The sequence below is a fragment of the Gorilla gorilla genome, chromosome 12 (assembly GCF_029281585.2).
Source record: "Gorilla gorilla gorilla isolate KB3781 chromosome 12, NHGRI_mGorGor1-v2.1_pri, whole genome shotgun sequence".
Classification (NCBI taxonomy): Eukaryota; Metazoa; Chordata; class Mammalia; order Primates; family Hominidae; genus Gorilla; species Gorilla gorilla.
The window spans coordinates 64645228-64665109 of NC_073236.2; the positions used below are offsets into that span (position 1 = coordinate 64645228).

At 42.0% G+C, this 19882-nt stretch overlaps 1 protein-coding gene across 2 annotated transcripts in view; it reads left to right on the forward strand.

Moving 5' to 3' along the window:
• Positions 1 to 19882, forward strand: part of TACR1 (tachykinin receptor 1) — a 155764-nt gene that overhangs the window by 60800 nt on the left and 75082 nt on the right. The window lies entirely within an intron of this gene.

Below are 19882 nucleotides of genomic sequence, written 5' to 3' on the forward strand. Positions count from 1 at the left end.
GATTCCTCCTCTGCCCAAATTCCTTGCTAGCAGTGTAACCTTAGGCAAATGACTGAATTGCTTTGTGCCTCCGTTTTCTTAGGGGTAAAATATGGATGGTAATACCTGACTGATGGAGCAGTTCATAAGAAATGATAGCTATGAAGAGTCTACATGATACCTGGACAGCCCCATTGGTTAAATATCCTATATTGAATGCTTAAACAAATGTTAATTTCATTTCCCTTTCCTTTAGAAGCCTTAATTAATATGTTAACTATTTAGTACAGAGGTCAGTAAACTATGGCCAGCAGATCAAATCCATCCATCCTTTATTTATTTAATTTATTTTATAATAAATAAAATAAATCCCCTTGTTGCATGTTCTCATGACCGTTCTTTTTCATAGGACTTACCACAGTTGTAATTGCACACGTATTTGTAGGTTTAGTTAATTGCTATGCATCACTCTCATAAAACTGGAGCTTCCTGAGAGGAGGGGTGGTATTTATGATCTCTTCCTCTGTGTCCCAGCTCCTGCCATAGTGCCTGGCTCTGATAGGAAATCAGTTAGTATTTGAATGAATGAATGAATGAATGAATGAGTAGATGAGTCTCCAGGCTACCACCCAGCCATGGATCAAGACTACAGATTTGACCAATAAGGACAGAGCCAGGAGAGGCAGATCCCCCAGTCCTTGACATGACGACTGCCCAGCAGAAGCTTGTTTACCATGGTATGTAATAACATACCACAGTCCAAAGCTTCATCAGAACACAACCACATCAACTGGGTGACACTCCCACCTGGATGGGCCTGTTCAAACATTTCCTCAGTTTTGAGTCAAGAAAATGGAACTTCTTCATGGAAAGAACCAATTCAGCCCTGTAGTGTATTTCTATAATACTTGAGTAGCCACCACCTTCCTTGGGAAGAAGGCAAGAGTCCAGGCTAGGTAGTTTTATTCATGGGTCGAAAGCAAAGTTTCAATGAGTTTATTCAAGCATTAATCTGCCCAAAGTAGAACTATCTCATGGTACACAGCACCTGGCACATAGGAGGTGGTGAAGATAAATAACTGCCAGCAGCAATGCTAAAATCTGTGACTGAGCCATTCCCAGTCCCCCGTCTTCCTGCTGGGCCTCTGCACTATGGAACACTCACATACCCCTTTCAAAGTGCGGAATTTAAATCAGGCAGAACTGATGGGTGGGGGTCCCATCTCTACTATGTAACTGCTGCATATCCACGAACCCCAGCGTCCTCACCTGTTGTCAAGGGACAACGTGATGGTAAATGTTTATCTTTCCCAGTACACCTCACTACTGGCATTCTGAGTCAGTGCCGTTTTATCCATTGAAGCTATTAAGCTGTCTTGGATGTAAAAAGGTCCTGGGTAGCACTGATGAAGCCTACCACTATATGCTTAATACTCTGGAATGTCTTATGCCAAAGATCCCATCATAAAGAAATACAATAAAGATCTAAGAGTATAGAGAAAGTAGATGAGTATAGGAACGACAAAGACTTTCTAATTATCTCAAGCACTGGAAGATCCTAGGGGCCAAAGAGTCTTCCTGGACAGCTGGATTTCTTTTCTTTTTTCTTTTTTCTTTTTTTTTTTTTTTTTTTTGAGACGGAGTCTCTCTCTGTCGCCCAGGCTGGAGGGCAGTGGTGTGATCTTGGCTCACTGAAAGCTCTGCCTCCCAGGTTCATGCCATTCTCCTGCCTCAGCCTTCCGAGTAGCTGGGACTACAGTCGCCCGCCACCACGCCCAGCTAAGTTTGATTTTGTATTGTTAGTAGAGATGGGGTTTCACTGTGTTAGCCAGGACGGTCTCGATCTCCTGACCTCGTGATCCGCCCACCTTGGCCTCCCAAAGTGCTGGGATTAAAGGCATGAGGCACCATGCCCTGCCAACAGCTGGATTTCTAAGAAATATTTTCTCTTGGACCTAGAAGATTCAGGGGATTGGAGGGCACACCATGCGTGACCACTCTACCTATATGTCTAGGATTCTGTTTATAAAAACTCTATTTCATAAATACTAATTTTAAATAACTTGTAGAAGTGAAATAAAATAAGCTGTTCTTTCTATTAGAAAATATGGCCTTTTAATTATGCTCTGTAAAGACCTGGAATGTGTTGTTTGAAATCCTAAGGATATCAGAAACATGCAAATTCTGGGTTTGCCTGAAGTCCAGTGGCCGCAGAGAGATTCAGTGTCCCCTGAAACACCAGAGGTGTTTGGAGGTTGGTATGCAGGCCAAAACTTGAGCTCACTACCTTAGTAGGACAGGACCGCAATCTTAGCTCCTTCTAAGGGTGCAGGTGTACAGCCACCGTTTATATTACTTTATTACTTCTTTTTTGGTACAAGAATAGTTTTCAGAATTTATCTGATTCAAATTAGGGTCTCATTACTGACAAAGAGGAGAGAACAAAAGTTGAGGTGGGCCACCAGCTGGCTGTGCTCTAGACAGTGGTTAGATAGCCTTTCTGAGAATGGCGAATGGACATCTGATACAAAAAGCATCAGAGAATTTGAGGGAGGCACTGCTTTCTGGATGGGGGTGGGTGGATGGTCACTGACCCCACTGGATACTCAGAAGTACATGAAAGCAGGTGAATCAAACTTGACAGAAAATGCATGCTGATGCAGCTGGAAGTTGAACCACTGCTATTCCAGATGTTTCACTAGACTCCTCCATCCCCTTCCTGGGCCCCATCCCATCTCCCATCCCACATCATTCCCAATCGTTTCTTAAGGATGGACCTTAGTGAAGTAAGAGTAACAAAGAGGAAAGTCTGAAGGATGGAGAAGTAATTTTCTACACATTACTGGAAATCAGAAATTTTTTTTTTTTTTTTTTTGAGACAGAGTCTCACTCTATTGCCCAGGCTGGAGTGCAGTGGTGCAATCTCTGCTCACTGCAAGCTCTGCCTCCCAGGTTCACATCATTCTCCCGCCTCAGCTTCCTGAGTAGCTGGGACTACAGGTGCCCGCCACCACGCCCGGCTAATTTTTTGTATTTTTAGTAGAGACGGGGTTTCACCGTGTTAGCCAGCATGGTCTCGATCTCCTGACCTCGTGATCTGCCCACCTCGGCCTCCCAAAGTGCTGGGATTACAGGCATGAGACATGTTGACCCCACTCAGTTAAAAAAGGCCATATCAAATCTGTTGAGTCAAACCATCCTGCTTCATGTCAGGCAAGCTACCCGACTCAGTGGCAGGACCAGGTGAAATTTCAGGAGCCACTGGAATATGAATCATCCAGCTCCTTTTAAGACAACAGCCCCTGAAATGGCCCACAGCCATCTCTGTCAGTTGGCCTAGTCACCCAGGGAACCTGCAACCACTCGGAGTAAATAGTCAAAAAGAAAGAAAGAAAATGTTGGGAGGCCTCAAAGCCTCTGGGTAGCCATGAAACAGAAACAAAGCCACTGAAGCTGTTCAAACAAATGTCTTTAATCTGTGACACCTGTCACCAAGGCACAGAAAGGGCACTGCAAGGTCAGAGGCCTTCATGACACAGTAGGAGAGGGAGTCCTTTCATGATCCCCTCAGAGGGCATTTTAAAGCTGGGCATAAATCTTGATCTTTTCTGTGTGTAGTTATTCTTATAAGTAGAATCCGATTTTAATAAATTCCATCAGCCCTCCAAATTGCTTTTTGTGGGAATAGAGGTTGGTGTTAATCAGTTTGTTGCTAGATATCACTTTCCTGAGCTTCTAAGTCTGTGTGTGAGATGGAGGTGCAGGCAGGTGCCTCTCTGTAGTGAAGGAACATTCACGGCCCAGGCAGGCCCCAGCACTGCTCCTCCCTTCTGCTTCCACGGGAGCCTGGCAGAGGCAAGGTTGGGGCTGCCTAGGCTGGATGGTGGGCTCGTTGCTGTGTGGACCAAGGAGGACTTGCTCTCCTTCCCCTTTACCTAAAAAATGTTCAGATGGTCAAACCTGGTGGGGAAGAGCAGGAGAGTCCCGGGGCCTCAAGCTGAGTTGGTACGAAACGTAGCTTTAGTTCTCTCCAACCTGCTCAGCTCTCTCCTCCTATTTTCTGACATGGACAATTGACACTTCTGCAGTTTTATGTAAAGTGTTATGCAAAAGCAGCTTCAAGACAACGTTCCCCCATTCCTTCAGCTTGATTTCTTCCCAGCCCTTCTAATATAGAAATTCTGGAGCCACTCCTGACTTCAAGCACAGCCTGGCCTCAGATTCCATCTTAAGTGTCCATACTGCCTCTCTGGGCCCCACTGTCTTCATGTGTCTAGTGAGGGGACTGAAACAAACAGCCTTCAACCCCCCTCCCCATCCTAACAGCCTACATACTCACTGAGGTCCCATGCACCATGAGTATACAAGGAACACTCATGCTAACCCCAATCCCTGACTCAAGCTTCTTCTAGCCTGGTGAGATACCATTGACCTAACAATTTCTCCTTGAAGCCCAGGCCAAGAGACCATACAAACTGATAATTAGAATATCGTCATCTGATTGAGACCCCGGCCTAAGCCAGTTGTAGGCATCACAGATCTCCTAGGTAGTCTACCAGGCATTCTGCTCTGCCATCATCCACCCCCAGCTGTCTATGATCTTCCTGGAGCTCTGAATGTGGCCTGATACACCATCAGGAGTTGCCTTTCTTCCTATCTTTCCTGTGCCTAAATGTCTGTTTGGTGAGACTCCTAACAATGCCTCACATAACAATTACAATTTCTTAACTTTTGTCTTATTTGATCTTCACAATAATCAGGTGTGATGGAAAAGTTAAAGCGCCTGTTATGACTATGACCATTTTTGATGAGAGTAAGGGGACTTTGAGAGATGCTGGTTCAGAGATGCTGTAAGATGAGGCAGGAATCACAGAGGGGATAGGCTTTGCTGGAGCAGGGGGAAGGCAGCCCAGTTCCACCTTCATTCAGGCCCTAGACTCATTCACAGACCTTACAGAACATCTGCAGAAACTGTTCACCAAGAAGAAAACTAAAACTCAAAGAAGAGGTGATTTGCCAAAAGTGCATACCTGTCAGTGGCAGAAAAACAAAAAACTAGAACTCTGTTCTTTCTGACTCAGGTGGCTTGGCAGATGAGTTTTTGTTTTTGTTAATACACTGCACTAATAAGCACGTCTTTAGCATGTCCTCTGCTGTGAGCTGATAAGGATGAAGAAGTGAGGGTCAAGCCCCTTGGACTTCTTACTCATGTCTCCCAAGGAAGTAGCCACAGCACAGGGCAGGAAGGAAGGCTGGAGTGAGGGCTGTACAGAGTGCTCTGGAAACGAAGAGGCTGGGCTGTGCCCTGTGAGATGATGTGCCTGGGTTTCTTTCTACAAGGCCCAAGTTCCGCCAACCCCTGCCCACACCCATGTGCTTCCTTCTTGCTTGGGGAGGTGCTTTTCTCCGCCTGTGCAATCCTGACATTCACAATCTGTGCTGCTTCATCCTCTGGCAATGACCCACTAGTTCCTGGTGTCCCTAGTGAGCCTCTAACAACCATTCTTAGAAGTGAGATTTGCAAAAAGATGGTGAAACAGAATGCGAAATGGAGAGGGGAGAATATAGGGGAGGTGGGAGAGGGTGAATCAGGCTCCTCCTCCACAGGAAAGCTAGGTCTTAAGGTCCCCCTGCAAGGAAGCAATTCATTCCAGCAAACTCTGGAGGAGGTCCAATACACAGCTGCTGGGTGTTAGTGCCCCATTTACCAGTCTGCAGTTTCAGCAATCATCATGCTGAAGTGTCTCTGTGGAATTAGTATGTGGGGACTACAGGGATGAATAATTCTACTCCAATTTACTTTCTCCCATGAAATACTATTTAAGTTATAAATTGAGTATTTCCATCCTTGACAGCAGCTATTAAGCCGACGCCACTGCCTCATTGGCCTTTTGCTGTTTCGAGTATCTTTGGGCGCCTGGCCCTGGATCCAGCCAGTAGCACGGATAGCACAGGCGCCTGGACACTGGATCCAGCCAGTAGCACCAGGTGTCCTGGGTACCCTGGGTTTCAGCTAGGCACTGAATCTCTGGAAAGAGACCACATGGCCTCTGGAAGTTGCAAAGATAGCAAGGGGAATGTGAACAAGTGTTGGGTGCCTACTATGCACCAGAATTTGTCTAGTCCCTTCATGCATATTATCTTGTTCAGCATCACTGCCCAGTAAATAGTATCAATCCTTATTTCAGAATGAGAAAACTGAGATTCTAAGAAATCACTTCAAGAAAGATTAAGTAGCTGAAAAAGCAATAAGTAAGAGCTATGGGGAGAGGGAAAGAGATATGTCCTGTGCTGGGGGCCTAATGGGAAGAGGAAAGTCATAATTCAGGCAGCAGGGGTTCCACTGCCAGAGAATCCAAACTAAGGAAGTCCTATATCACCAGTAAGACAGGCCACAGGGTGGTCTGTAAACACAGATCTGGGAAATGTTTACTTTCTGGAGAGCCTATTTCTCTCTTGCTCTGTGTTTGGCAGCCCTGGTCCCAGCAACTTTCATGTATTCCTTTGAAAGCTAGAATTCTCTCTGAGCACTTCACCAGCAGAGGCCTGTGAGACCGTGTCTTTCCTCACTCAATCCTCTAGCCTTGTTTCTTCATCAACATCTGAGAGTCAACATCTCTGCCTGCTTAATAGAAAGAAGAAAGGGATCGTTAAGTTAATCAGCTGGTAGTTACTAAGGAGCTTTCTTGTGCCTGGTCAGGTGGCGTGGGGATTCAATGAAATAGAAGACGCAATACTGACTCCTGATAAGCATCTAATGAAATGTTGAAACAGATTATAAATAGCCATTTATTTTTGCTTCTCTGGGCTTCTGTATATGCTGTGGCCTTCTCCTAGAAAGCATGTTGCACACAGCTTTGCATAGATTGTGCATGCCAGCTCAACCTTTCAGGTCAAATTCAAATGTCACCTCCACTGAGAAACTCCCCCAACCTCCCTGCCCCGGCGTAAATGTCCTCGTGTCTGCTCATGCTTCTAACGCATTATAAGTCCTCTGGAGCACACAGCAAATTGCATCTTTATTATCATGTGTGTCCTTCTCCAGAGACAGCCACTCCTTCAGAACATGAATATACTGAGCCCTTCTCTGACATATAGAAAGGGGGTTAAATAAGGCTTATTGAATGAGTGAGTTAAAAAGCAGGACAGGAAAAAGTATGGATGTGTTACCAGAAAGGCATCCCGATCCAGGCCCCAAGAGAGGGTTCTTGGATCTCGTGCAAGAAAGAATTCAGGGCAAGTCCATAAAGTGAAAGCAAGTTTATTAAGAAAGTAAAGGAATAAAGAATGGCTACTCCACAGGCAGAGCAGCCCCAAGGGCTGCTGGTTGCTTATTTTTATGATTATTTCTTAGTTACATGCTAAACAAGGGGTGGATTATTCATGCCTCCCCTTTTTAGACCGTGCAGGGTAACTTCCTGATGTTGCCATGGCATTTGTAAACTGTCATGGCACTGGTGGGAGTGTAACAGTGAGGACGACCAGAAGTCATCCTTCTGGTCTCCAAAACCAAGAAGTCTCTTCGCCATCTTGGTTTTGGTGGGGTTTGGCCAGCTTCTTTACTGCAAACTGTTTTATCAGCAAGGTCTTAATGAACTGTATCTTGTATCTTGTGCCTACCTCTTATGTCACCCTGTGATTTAGAATGCCTAACCGTCTGGGAATGCAGCCCGGTAGGTTTCAGCCTCATTTTACACAGCTCCTATTCAAGATGGAGTTACTCTGGTTCAGATGTCCCTGACAAATATATATGTTTATATGTTCAGAGAAAAGAAGGTTGCACTCATTGTTGACAGTGAGTGTGAGGATCCTGGATAGTGCCTTGATAAAAAGCAAACCAAAGGCGCCGAAGCCAGACTGCCAAGTTTAAACCCAGCCCCAACACTTGGTGGATGAGTTACTTAACTTCTCTGTGCCTCAATTTCCTCATCTGGAAACTGGAGGTCATAACATTAGCCTGCCTCAAAGAGTTAGTGAAAGATGAAATGAATTAATGCAAAGAAAGTACATAGAATGGAGTGTGCTTGGTATGTTAACTATGTGTTACTCCTAAGGACTGAAGTCAAAGAGAAGCATTACTTTTATATCTTCCTGTATTCTTTAAATTTTTACTTGGAACAATTAGACAAAAGAAAAATGAAAAATAAGACAGCAGCAAAGTGACAGACTAGATATCCTGATTGCTGCTCTTGAAATTAAATCAAAAATGCCAAATAAGATACCACACACAAAAAATTTTTTCTTCTTAAATCATTCATTGTCTTGCAAGAAGTAAAAAATGCTCAAGTCAAAATTTAAATAATGGCAGGAATTCTACATATTGACAGCAGTGAAGCTGGCTTTTGTCTTAAGGGCTTTTGAACTTGACCTTGACTCACAGAGTATGGGGACAAGAAACAAAGCCTAGGACCTGCCCAAGGTGGGTTGTCTAATAGGCCACCTTCCCTTAAAGTTGGAAACCAAAAAGCTATATCCTCAGTGTAAAAGAGAACTAGAAACGAATGCCTAGCCTGCCAACAGCTGCAGGAAACTTGCCCATCTCCAACCTTGGTGCTGTCGACAGAAAACAAAAAAAATCTCTTCTGAGAGTTCGTAGCAGGAAAAATATCCTCACATGGGGATGCAGACCAAATTCATTTAAGTTGGTTGGTCTAAAACAAACCTCACTCTGAAATCCAGTTTACAGTGGTGGTCCCAGTCTGGAAGTATTCCCAGGTTTCTGGCAAAAACAATTGTATATCATCTCTGAAGGAACCCACCTTCAACACAGGCATCAACAAATTCTCAAAGATAAAGTTCCAAAGAAAATAAGCAGTATGCAGTGAGCATAAAACAGATAATGGAAGAGGTCACCATGAGTGAGAACCTGCAGAAGCAAACCCAGAGACTTAAGCTATTAGAGTTAACAGAGACACTAAATATAAATTATGTTTATTATGTATAATGAAATAAAAAGAAGCCTGACAATATAAGGAGTGAGTAAAAATTATAAAGAATGATTAGACATTTTTTAAAATATGCAATCAAAGTTCTAAAAATGAACAATAATAACAGTTGAAATATAAAACTCAGTGGACAAATCTAATAGCAGATTAGACTTGCTGAAGAAAGTCAGTGAACTGGAAGATCCAAAAAAATTAACCAGAATGCAGCACAGAGGTACAGAAGGTTAGATTTAAGAGATAAAACTAAGAAGACAAAACTAAGTTGTCTTAGTTGACAGGTTGTTTCATTTTAGTGTTTTGCCAAATTTAATCACTATAATTGTGAGAAACGAAATTTTCTCAATTTTATACTTTATTTTGATAGAGAATATTAACAATTTACTAAAAAACAAGAAATCCATCAAAAGATTCTTTCCTCTAATCAAAATATTCCTAACAGCCAATCAAGAATTTCCAAATTAAATTGTGCACCCCATAGGAGCTTTCAGTTTTTATTTCATGCAGTTTGTCTCTGGCTTTTATGGAAATGAATTTCAATGTCTTTTTTGTTTGCCAGATTTGTATTGAGAAATTGCAACTTGCCAAAAGCTTCAGAAGTTAAAAATGTAGGAGTACTCCATTGAAAATATTTTGATTTACAATTTTCAACCAATTTTAAATAAAATATAACCAAAACTTTGAGGACTCATTTACAAAAAGTTTGGTACTGTTACTTAGGTTAATTCATAAAACAGTCAAAGGCTCAAACACTTTTAAAATACTATGTAGTATACTTTTGTATTCATCATACAAAAACACACCCAAAATAAATTAGTTCAGTTACTGTATACCTACAAAACTTTTTATAAATTTCAACTACTGCTTCTATTTCAATTAGTAAGATACCACAGTTTATTTGTACATAGTTACAAATTATGCGTATCACAACCTATTACAAGTACATTTCTGTTCCATGGGTTTCTTAATTTAGTAAGTGCATTATTTTTACCATAGTGTATTCATATTAGTACCAAAACAAATTAATCTTCACTGCTGAACTTTGAAATGGACTCATGATAACATTCACAACAATGTCCATTCTTTCACCTTCGAAAAACTTTGAATCTATGAATTGAATTTTTTAAAGAATTGGCTCGTTATTGGCAGGGTGCGGGGGCTCACACCTATAATCCCAGCACTTTGGGAGGCCAAGGCGGGTAGATCACGAGGTCAGGAGATCGAGACCATCCTGGCTAACACAGTGAAACCCAGTCTCTACTAAAAATACAAAAAATTAGCCAAGCATGGTGGCGGGCACCTGTAGTCCCAGCTACTCGGGAGGCTGAGACAGGAGAATGACGTGAACCCAGGAGGCGGAGCTTGCAGTGAGCTGAGATAGTGCCACTGCACTCCAGCCTGGGTGACAGAGAGACTCTGTCTCAAAAAAAAAAGAAAAAAAAATTGGCTCATTATTGATATTAACTGATTTTCTATTTGAAAACTCTGATGACACTGATAGAAAATTAGAATCGTTTAGCTATTTGCCAAATTCTTCTGATAACTGAGCCAACATATTAATAGCTATTACTCGACCTTTTGTACACGCACAAGAAACATTGGAATTGAAAAAGAGTGAAGTTAATTTAGAAGAACGGTCATTTAATCTAAGCGAGAAGTCATGCTTCACAGAATGATGAGCAAATGCACCATTTTCCCTGCATAGGTTAAATAATTGTCTTTGAGCACGGTTGTCTTAAAATAACTACTAACTTTTGGTGTAGATGCTGCCGCTGCTTCAGCAGATGTGTGTCTTTTGGTTTTCACAGGTTCAGTGATTAACGCTTTGGTGTGATAAAAGGTAGATGTCTAAAATCATTTTGTGCAAGTTACACATTCATCATCAACTTTTATGAAAAGCAGAAATCCAGTACTAAACTTTTCATTTGATGTGTGCTTCTTTGAAATTATAACTTATTGCTGTCAAAGATTTTTTTAACTAAGAAAGCACTATCAAAAATAAATAAACAGTTGTGGATTTACACTATACAAGAAAAAGCAAAATCACTGTAGCAAGGGTGCCCAAATAATCATCATATTCTCCAGAGAAGGATTACTCAGCATCTTTCCTGTTCATGTTACTTAAACTGTTAGGGGCTTCGTGCTGAGCCTGCCACCCCATCTGGTGGCTGCTGGCACAGGACACAGCACAACAGACTGGTACATCAGGTGCCTGGCAGGGGCAGCAGCACTGAATAATGCTGAGCACCTGAGTCTGAGTACACTTCATTTGATTAGTGATTGTCTTACCTGCTATACTTCAGTAGGAGACATTTTCAAGGCTGGGATTAGGGTGAGGAAAGTGTAGCATTTGCCTGGGGTGCAAAATTTAAGGGGACCCCAAAAATTCAGTAATCAAGACAAATAATATTTTAATGCAATACACTAAGATATCAAACTTAATGCACAAAAATCTATGATTAACAAAATATCAAAATTTTAAATAAAGACAGGATTTAATTCTTCACTTGCACTGTGAGTGCCTCACTCACCTCACTCCAATCCCAGCCCACAGATTCTGGCTTTTTAGGTCGAATAAAAGAGATCTGTGGGAGAAGAGAGGCTACCCTGAGTGAGGAGGAGGCAGGGAAATATCATTCCCCCTCCTAGTCCTTCCTTTGGCCCCAAGTGCCTCTGCTTTAAGTTTTCTGCTGCCAAAATTAAAAGTCAAGCCTATGGTCACCCAGAAAACATGCTTATCACTTGGGGAAAGAGAATGCTAGAGAATCAGGGAAACTCTAAATATACTTGTGAGTGACTGCAGCAGTTTTTACATAGCCTGCCAAGCCCAATGGAATGGATGATTCAGCCCTCCAAAAAATGCATCATTTTCTTAAGATTTCAAAAAATTGTTTATTTGTTTTAATTGACACGTAATAATTGTACATAGTTGTGAGGTGCAGTGTGATATTTTGATACATCTATACAATGTGTAATGGTCATATTGAGGTAATTAGCATATCCATCACCTCAAACATTTAGTATTTTGGGGGGTTGGGAACATTCAAAATCCATTCAACAATTTATTTTGTATTTTCAAATAGCTAAAAGAAATGCATCTTTGATGTTGTTCACAAAAACTTCAAAATTGGTCAGAAGAGAGCATTAATTATTCAATAACTTAATATCAAGGCCACACTGCATAAGATGAAAATACAATTCTAAGATTATGGCCAACTACATTTTCCTAACTAGCTTACCAGAGAGGACTACTCAATACTGCAGTGACAGCAGTGGCCAAAAAGCGCAGTGTCGACCATTTTAAAGATGCCCTAAATTTGAACTTCTTTCCATTATTGAGTTTCCACTAAAATCATGAAGTTCAATCAGTGCAATTCCCCTTTCCCTTACAGTAATTAAAATCTCAAAGACATTACAATCCAAACTACTCTCTTCTTTCTTTTTTTCTTACTCTGCTGCTGGAGCTAATGTGGTCCTATTATCACCTCCCCAGTCAAATTTCTATAAACCTGAGTCTCCCGTGTGTCACCACACACCTCTTACCTAAGCTCTAAATTGCAAACAGGTCAATGTCACAAAGGATCTAGTTTGTCCCAGTAGCATCAGCCTTTTGCCCAGGGGATAGCTATTGCTGTGTGTGTCTGTCTTACACATGTCAGCACAGCCTCAGGGTGGAGTCCCAAATGCAAGCATGAGATTCCATATAGGAAGAAAACAGTAGCTCACAAATGTTATGAGCTACCTAACAAGTAGCTTCTGCCAATCCTTGACAGGAGCCCTCAAGCTGGAAATGAAATGGTACATTACTTTACTCACCTTCCATTGTGTTACAAACTTGCTACCATTTCTCTTTTCAGGGAGAAAAAAATGCGCGCTCTGTCTTCCTGCTTCACCCCAGCCACTCCCACCCCCAGTCCCACCCCTGAGGGGTAGCATTTTATTGTGAATGGCAGGATCCCAGCGATTAGCTGACTGATACTCCTAGTGTTGCTCATTCCCAATGCTTACTGTCTGGCCCACCTGCTGGCAGAAACACTCAGAATATTATACATAACTTGGACCTTCACTGTTTTTTCCCCTTTGTTCACATCAGACCTTAGTGATACATATTTTTATGGTAGCCCTGGCTCTGCAAAAATCAAAGGGCTTAACCTGGGCTGCTTAGGGGACACCTTCTATCTACTTCCAACTAGGGCGCTTTATCAATCCTGGCTTAGTGCCTCACACTCCAAAATAGCATTAAGGAGTTCACTGTGGAAAGAATACTCCAGAATTGTATCTGTCCCTTTGTAAGCTTGTCTTTTAAGACTAGTCTGAATGCCCTAAGTGGAGCCGCCAGCTTGCAACTGCTGAATGAAGATGGAGTTCTTTGGTCAAACATCAGCTGGCACATCCAGGCAAACTTTTACCAGCTGTGTAAGGCTCTTTGGTAAGTCTCCCAAAAGACAAAAATATATGTGAACACAACCCCTGCCCTCAGGAAGCTTACCGTCCAGTGATGGGATAGAACAGGAGCACAGATTGTTCTGCTATAAAATAAAATGAGATGGTTCCATAAGGGAGGACAGCTAACAGGAGTATAGGAGAGTATTCAATAGAATGTGGTTATGATTATCTCCAAGAGATTTTTGAACGATTGAAAAAGTTTTCCTGAAAGAGATGGGTTCTGATCCACATTTAAAGGATAAATAAAATTTCTACAGATAGTAGTGAGATAGGAAGTAGAATCTAGACAAGGCTGGAAATCTCCCAGGGTCTGGAATCACCTCCTCTCATGAGCTCCTACATCAGGTACTTTGTTTCCTAATAGCCTAAGGACTCTATTTCTGAATCTTCTTTGAACAATATGGGTCATTGTTTGATCACACATGAAACAGAACAGCTCAAACAACAGTCAACTGCATCCCCTCCTTCACTTCACCCTAAACTGTTGCAGGCCTTCAAATCCATCTGACTTTGCACCCATTTTTTTATGGTCTTGTTGATGGCGCCCTTGCTATCAGCTGGCACCTTTTGAAGTGGGTCCACTGATGATGCTGTGAATCGGCACTGGGCATGGAGATCAAAACCTCGTGCTTTTTAGAATTGTGCACAACATAGCAGTGAGGATGCGAAGACTCTGCTGCTAATATTAATAAACAATAATTAATTAATAATAAAAATGATTTAGTGGTGTGTGAACTTTGTGTCATCTCTGCAGGCTGCTAAAGGCCTCTTTGGTTATAGCTTTGTGAGCTTGAGCTTAGCTGAATAGATAAGGATGCTGGTTGAGTGATATGCTTAAATAACATCCCTGAATTTCGATGATAAAAGAATATCCTGGAAGAAAATCTCAACTGATGAAATGTTAGTGACCTCAGGTAAAAAGACTGTGTGCTCCCTAAAACGGAGGGAGGATGGAAGGAGAATGGATGGAGCAATTTGTTCAGAAGAAGAGCCAGAGGGTGATGCCATATAGAAAGACAGAATCCAAATTTACTTCTGTCAATAGTATATAAATGTTCCTTTTTCTCCACAACCTCACCAGCATCTGTTATTTTTTGACTTTTCAAAATAGCCATTCTGACTGGTAAGAGATGGTATCTCATTGAGGTTTTGATTTGCATTTATCTAAGGATCAGTGATATTGAGATTTTTTTCATATGCTTGCGGCCACAGGTATGTCTTCTTTGAAAAGTGTCTGTTCATGTCCTTTGCCCACTTTTTAATGGGGTTGTTTGTTTTTCTCTTGTAAATTAGTTTAAGTCTCTTACAGATGCTGGATATTAGACTGTTGTCAGATGGATAGTTTACAAATATTTCCTCCCATTCTGTAGGCTGTCTGTATGCTCTGTTGATAGTTTCTTTTGCTGTGCAGAAGCTCTTAAGTTTAATTAGATCCCATTTGTCAATTTTTGCTTTTGTTGCAATTGCTTTTGGTGTCCTTGTAATGAAATCTTTGTCCCTTCCTTTGTCCAGGAGGGTGTCGCCTAGGTTGCCTTCCAGGGCTTTTATAGCTTTGGGTTTCACATTCAAGTCTTTATTCCTTGAAGAGCTAAAATCAGAACTACCATTTGACCCAGCAATCCCATTACTGGGTATATACCCAGAGGAATATAAATCATTTTATTATAAGGATACATGCACGCATATGTTCATTGCAGTACTATTCACAATAGCAAAGACATGGAATCAGCCTAAATGCCCATCAATGACAGATGGGATTTTTAAATGTGGTACATAGACACCATGGAATACTATATATATAATTCTTCCATAAAAAAGAATGAAATCATGTATTTTACGGGAACATGAATGGAGTTGGAGGCCATTATCCTCAGCAAACTAACACAGGAACAGAAAATCAAATACCACATGTTCCCACTTATAAGTGGGAACTAAATGATGAGAACTGATGAACACAAAGAAGGAAACAACAGACACTGGGGTCTACTTCAGGGTGGAGAGTGAGAGGAGGGAGAGAAGCAGAAAAAATAACTATTGGATACTAGGCTTAATATGGGTCATGAAATAATCTGTGAACAAACCCCTGTAACATGAGTTTATCTTTAGAACAAACCTGGCACATGTACCCCTGAACCTAAAATCAAAGCTATAAAAAACTAAGAAAGACTGAATCCTGCACAGTTCCCAACACAAAAGTTAGTCACAAGTAGGTATTGAGGCTTTATTTAGGGGCTTAATGTCAAGAGATAAAAAATTCTGAAGAGCCAGTTCCAGTGAGGTCACTCCTTCAGGATGATCCTGGGTGTCTGTATGACAGAAAACACTTTGAGCAATAATTATTCTCACATAACAGTCTTACATGTGTTGAGACTGGGAGGAATAAAGGTATAACATGTATGTTTTTCTCCTTTTACACTTATTTTCACTCAACAAGCATTCATGGAGCCACTGCTATGTGCCAAGATATCATTTATGCAACCAAACTTTCATTGAGTATTTACTACATCCTCAGCACCTGGGCAGGCCAAGGACCTGTGGAGGGTGAAAAGAGAAAAGAAGGATATGCAAATAGAAAAATAAAGGCCCGGCGCGGTGGCTCATGCCTGTAATCCCAGCACTTTGGGAGGCCGAGGACAGTGAATCACTTAAGTTAGGAGTTCAAGACCAGCCTGGCAAACATGGTGAAACCCCTTCTCTACTAAAAATGCAAAAAAATTAGCTAGGCATGGTGGCAGGCACCTGTAATCCCAGCTACTTGGGACACTGAGGCATGAGAATTGCTGGAACCCGGGAGGCAGAGGCTGCAGTGAGCCGAGATCACACCACTGCACTCCAGTCTGGGCAACAGAGTGAGACTCCATCTCAAAACAAAAAAAAAGAAAGAATAGAAAAAAAAGAAAAGAAAAGAAAAGAAAATAGAAAATAAAGTGAAGCGTGGTCAGCACAAGGTTTAGAGATCTTCACAGCAGTAAAGGCAGGCAACAAACACAGCCACAAGTACGTGATGACTGGGCCAAGTTGTGAAAATAAACAGGAGCAGCCAGGAAGGGATCGAGGAGGAAAAACATCCCAGATTGACCACTGTGCTCACATTAGAACCAGGGTCTTATCTGATTCTTGGTCATGACTGGCCGTAGACCACCTTACTGACTGCTTGTGGGACACAGGAGTTATCTACCCAATGAGTTCCCATCTGCCAAAGGTAAAGAGTGTTTCTGAATATCACACCATCTTCTCCTATGGTTCTAATTCCTCCTGCTCTTCCCTTCCTGTAAACTAGACCAGGGGACAGCAAGCTATGGGCCAGGGACCAAATGCAGCCTACCTCCTGTTTTTGTAAATAAAATGTTATTATCATACAGTCATGCCCAATAGTTTCTTTGCTGTCTGTGGCTGTTTTCACACTACAAAGATAGAGTTTGATAATTACAACTGAAACTATATGGACCACAAAACTCAAAATATGTAATATCTGTCTTTCCCAGAAAAAAATTGCCAACCCTTGAGCTAGACTATAGCAGCCATACTCTCAGCTATTACCACCCTGGTTATCTGAACTCAGGAAGATATGGTCCCTTAAAGGAAACTTGTCACACCCCAGGAGTGAGCGGGAGAAGCGAGGGCAGAAACTGGAATTGGATGAGAAAGACTGTGGAAGAAGGGCCCCACTGGACAAATCTCATAGTAGAGGAAAGACGTTCTCTCTGCTGAGTGATTTGGGACTGGTATAGGAGGAAGTTATGAAGATACTGCCGCTTGTCAGAGAATTGAAATTCCTTTTCACAATAAGATTGTTTCACTCTGCCTACAAGAAAAAACAAACGTGCAGCAGAGAGTTCTTTTCATAAAGCATCATCATGCAAGAGGAAGGCTACATCTCAGGTTTTTCAGCTGGGAGGACACATACAATTCAAATCAGTGCTGATGGCCCTCAGTGGGACTGGAACCACCTGAAGTAAAGAACATAATCCATATCCCACACGCCTCCAGATCCCTGTCTCTGGCAGCCTAATGATTAATGCTTACACCAGAAAGACGTTTCATTGACTGCCTTAGAGTCCCGTGAGCACGGTGCAGTCAATAAATGTTTATTGAATGTATTTTCCTTGGGTTTGCAGCACTTGCTCCGTAATATCTTATAACCAAATAAGCAAGAATTGCTCAGGCTGGTTCCAGATAAATATATAAATGTATGTTAATGGATCCTAGCTAGAAGTGGGGAGTAGGAAAGAAAATATTCATCCATCTGTGTACAGGTTATCCAAATGGTACTAGCTTTTGGGTGAATAAGAAAAAAACATGTTAAACGAGCCCCAGAAATGAGGATTGCAAGACAGGGATAGAAGAAAGGAGGAAAGAGAGGAAAGGAGGGAAGGAAGGAGGGAGGGAGATTTATAAATACCTCTGTTTTGAACAAATGAACATATATACATTTTTTAAAGCCAGTCTTTTTTATTCTCTCTGGCTTTATGTGGGTAATACTTTCATCTGTCACTAAAATGGCTCCTACACTAAAGAACGGTAGAGAGTTAACTGAAGTGCGTTCCCAAATTGCAATTTTTGCAATAAGGATAAAATATGGCTTTCTGCCGCCCATTTGGAGTTACAGTGCCAATACGCTGGTGCAATCCCCCATAAGCCCAGTCACATTAGATTCTGAATGGTGTATCGCCAATTCGAGCGTGGAGAGTGGTGTTAGGATTTGTTTATTTAAGACTGAGCATTTAGCCTGAATGAGAAACAAATTAAAATCTTGCATTTGAGGTAATATTAAAAGAGGGCAATGTAATTACCACATTCTCCCCTGAGCATCCTCCTCAAGTTCCTCTGAAGCCTGAGAATGCACAGCTGCCAGTGAGGGTAGGAACTATGCAGTGCTGGAGGTGAGATAAGGCATCTTCACCGCTGCATTTCCAGCTTTGTAGGGGGAAAACAATTTGCGTTTGGGAAATAATCCAACAAGCAATCCTATGGTTTTAATACAAACACTCAAAGAGGTTCTGGCCATGACCATCTGGGTCCAGCCCTTCACTGAATTGGAAAGACAGCAACGATAATGGTTGAACAGGCCCACATGTGTTGGCTCTGATTCTGAGTTTCCCCTACCCAGCGCACCCCATGATTGAAGAGGATACAGGGCTCCACCACTGTCAGGCATCAAGGAAGACACAGGTCTAGGGGAGAAATCAACACTTCTCAGGGTCCTTTTCAGGGGACTACCCCAGAGATGGGAGGTCATCTAGTCTATGGTGTCCTGGACCTGCCTTGGCAGTAGTCGTGGCCATTTTGGGGTAACCTAAAGAAAACAGACAATGTTTGATTTGTAACATATTGAGAGTTGTTTTTGCCCTTTTGATGACCTTCAGACAGCATTTGAGTGATAGGCTTTATAGCATCAACAGAACCAGGGAAACTTGCCCAGAGATTTATAGATTACTACACACACCCAACATCATATCTTTTCCCAGTCCGTTCCTATAATTCCACTCTCTCCTCACTTTAAGACCACCTACCCACTTTCTAAAAGAGGCAGAAGAAAGAGTTTCTAGGAGTTTCCTTCCTGGGAGTCGTCATGACTTCTGATATAAAGGTTGGCATGAAGTGTCCTCCTAGTAGACAGACTCTATACACTAAACACCTTCAGTGGCCCTTACAGACCAGAGAGGGAAATCCCAGGTCCCCAGCACAAAAATGCAGAGAAAAGTTTCTAAAGTTTACAGTGATAAGAGGATGCTCAAGGAAGCCTTCATGCAAACAAAGCCTAATCCTAACATGGAGAAACAAGAAAGCTCCAAACACTTCCTCCCGTTGGGGCAGGATGCTCAGCAGGCTCACCCCAAATCCAGCACACCTGTCGAAGCCCCTCCAGTAGACCACCTGCCATTCCAGGGCTTGAGTGTCTCCGCAGCTCCCCTAAGACTCTAAGGTATTGATCCAATTACCACTTGAGGTCACTTATCCTGCTGCTGTGTTTTGAGCTGCTTATTGATGCACCTTTTCTCCCTGGAGAAATTACAAGCTTATAGCCCAGAAGGAAATGCTGTGCTCTACGTGTGGCAGGTGTCCAGTGGGAATTTATTGAGCGCATACTGAATAAAATTGCTTTACTTGTAACCCTGGTCCTAATTCTGGTCTAGAGATCCTAGGAGTCCAAAGAATACAGTAAAAGAATTATGTGGAATGATGTGGAGCCAGCTGACAGCTCTGCTGCTCTTTGCAGATTTTTGAAGTCTCCGTTGACCATTCTGTCTCATGGACGTCAGAGACACCTGACTGTCAGAGACACCTGACTGTCAGAGACACCTGACTGTCAGAGAATCAATGTGTGATTCTGAGGTTTTGTCAGATAATATTTAAATGCCAAAGGCCCTATAAGATATCATTCCTTCTCTTTTAAAAAATGCTAATTTTAAGGTATAGAGCTATAAACTTTGCAAGAAAAATATGCAGAGAGAGATGTCTTTTAAAATGAAAGAGGCAGAATTGATGTGCTTATCACTGATATGAAAGGCTGA